This window comes from Zalophus californianus, chromosome 15 (assembly GCF_009762305.2).
Source record: "Zalophus californianus isolate mZalCal1 chromosome 15, mZalCal1.pri.v2, whole genome shotgun sequence".
Taxonomy (NCBI): domain Eukaryota; kingdom Metazoa; phylum Chordata; class Mammalia; order Carnivora; family Otariidae; genus Zalophus; species Zalophus californianus.
In genome coordinates this window covers 25,601,010-25,604,065 of record NC_045609.1, presented here as the reverse complement: position 1 = coordinate 25,604,065, position 3,056 = coordinate 25,601,010, and positions in this window count along the sequence as shown.

Here is a 3,056-nt window from a genome sequence, read left to right as displayed (position 1 = left end):
ATACTTTCCTCTTAGCACTGTCTTTGCTGCATCCCAAAGATTTTGAATGGTTGTGTTTTCATTTTCATTGTTTTCCATGAATTTTTAATTTCCTTGTTGACCCATTCATTCTTTAAGAGGATGCTCTTTAGCCTCCATGTATTTGAGTTCTTTCCAACTTTCCTCTTGTGATTGAGTTCTAGTTTCAAAGCATTGTGGTCCGAAAATATGCAGGGAATGATCCCAATCTTTTGGTACCAGTTGAGACCTGATTTGTGACCTAGGATGTCATCTATTCTGGAGAATGTTCCATGGGCACTAGAGAAGAATGTGTATTCTGTTGCTTTGTGATGGGATGTTCTGAATAGATCTGTGAAGTCCATTTGGTCCAGTGTGTCATTTAAAGTCTTTATTTCTTTGTTGATCTTTTGCTTAGATGATCTGTCCATTTCAGTCAGGGGGCTGTTAAAGTCCCCTACTATATTGTATTGTTGTAATGTGTTTCTTTGTTTTTGTTATTAATTGGCTGATATAATTGGCTGCTCCTATGTTAGGGGCATAGATATTTACAATTGTTAGATCTTCTTGTTGGATAGACCCTTTAAGTAGGATATAGTGTTCTTCCTCATCTCTTATTATACTCTTTGGTTTAAAATCTAATTGTCTGATATAAGGATCCCTGCCCCAGCTTTCTTTTGGTGTCCATTAGCATGGTAAATGTTTTTCCACCCCCTCATGTTCAATCTGGAGGTGTCTTTGCCTCTAAAATTAGTGTCTTGCAGGCATATATCAATGGGCCTTATTTTTTTATCCAATCTGATACCATGTGTCTTTTGATTGGGGCATTTAGCCACTTACATTCAGGGTAACTATTGAAAGATATGAATTGGGGCGCCTGGGTGGTTCAGATGGTTAAGCATCTGTGTTCGGCTCAGGTCATGATCCCAGGGTCCTGGGATCGAGTCCCACATCAGGTGCCCTACTAGGCGGGGAGCCTGCTTCTCCCTCTGCCTCTATCTCTCTCTCTCTCTCTGACTCTCATGAATAAAGAAATAAAACATAAAAAAAAGAAAGATATGACTTTAGTGCCATTGTATTATCTGTAAGGTGACTGTTACTGTGTATTGTCCCTATTCCTTTCTGGTCTGTGTTATTTCTAGTCTCTCTCTTTGCTAGAGGACCCCTTTCAATATTTCTTGTACGGCTGGTTTCATGTTTGCAAATTCCTTTAGTTTTTGTTTGTTCTGGAAGGTTTTAACTCGCCTTCTATTTTCAATGACAGTCTAGCTGGATATAGTATTCTTCACTGCATATTTTTTTCATTTAGTGCTCTGAATAGATCATGCCAGTCCTTTCTGGCCTGCCAGATCTCTGTGGATAAGTCTGCTGCTATTCTAATGTTTCTACCATCGTAGGTTACAGACCTCTTGTTGCAAGCTGCTTTCAGGATTTTCTCTTTGTCTCTGAGACTTGTAAGTTTTAATATTAGATGTTGGGGTGTTGACCCTTTTTTATTGATTTTTAGGAGGCTTCTCTGTGCCTCCTGGATTTTGATGCCTGTTTCCTTCCCCAAATTAGGGAAGTTCTCTGCTATAATTTGCTCCAATATACCTTCGGCTCATCTCTCTCTTTCTTCTTCTTCTGGAATCCCAATTATTCTAATATTGTTTTGTCCTATGGTATCACTTATGTCTCAAATTCTGCCCTCGTGATCCAATAGCTGTTTATCTCTTTTTTTCTCAGCTTCTTTAGTCTCCATCATTTGGTCTTCTATATCACTAATTCTCTCTTCTGCCTCATTTATCCTAGCAATTAGAGCCTCCATTTTTTTATTGACCTCATTAATAGACTTTTTGATTTCGACTTGGTTAGATTTTAGTTCTTTTATTTCTCCAGAAAGGGATTCTCTAGTATCTTCCATGCTTTTTTCAAGTCTAGCTAGTATCTTTAAAATCATGATTCTGAACTCTAGTTCTGACATCTTACTAACGTCCATATCGATTCGGTCCCTGGCAATCAGTACCGCTTCTTGTTCATTTTTTTGAGGTGAGTTTTTCTTTCTTGTCATTTTGTCCAGAGGAGAATAGATGAATGAGAGAACAAAAGGCTAACAGTGTAACAACGATTCAAGAAAAATATACACTAAACAAATCAGAAGAGACTCGAAACCAGGGGAAAAGAAAGGGAAAGGAAAAAAGAGAATTTGATCAGGCTGGTGAATAGATCAGAGCCACACACTAGATTTTGGGCATATTTTGGTCTGGTAGAAGAATCTGCCCCCCAAAATTTTAAAGAAAGAAAAACTTATATATGTATAAAAATAAGCGTAAACATGATGAAGGGAAGGAATATGACTGTACAGATCAAAATTAGAAAAGATTTTATTAAAAAAATTGATAAGATAAGAAAATAGTTGAAAAAAGAAAGAAGAAAAAATTTAAAAACAAAACAAAACAAAAAAAAAGGAGAGAATGTGATCAGGCATGAGACTAGAACAAAGCCATACACTAGAAATTTAGGGTATATTTTGGTCTGTTAGAAGAAACTGTATCCCTAAATTTTAAAGAGAGAAAAACATATATATATATATACACACACAAAAAAAATAAGGTTAACTACAATGAAGGGATAGAATATGACTCAAAAAAAGAAAATTTAAAAAGATTTTAAAAAAGGAATTGATAAGATGTTGGTTGAAAAAGGGAAAAAGAAAAATTCAAAAAAATAAAGAAAAAAATAAAATTAAAAACATTAACTTTGAAAGACCAAAGAATCATGGATAAAAAGGCCGGGAGTTCTATGTGCTGTATTCCCCTAGGGCTGGAGTTCTGCCATTCTCATTGATCTGTAAACTTGGTCTCGGCTGGCTGTTCGTGCTGATCTTCTGGGGGAGGGGTCTGTTGCCGTGGTTCTCAAATGTCTTTGCTGGAGGCGGAATTGCCCCACCCTTGCAGGTCCGGGCTAAGTAATCTGCTCAGGTTTGCTCCCAGTAGCTTTTGTTCCCTGCAAGCTCTCCGTACAGCTTTGGAGGACGAGAGTGAAAATGGTGGCCTCCCAATCTCTTTCTTGGAGGAGCT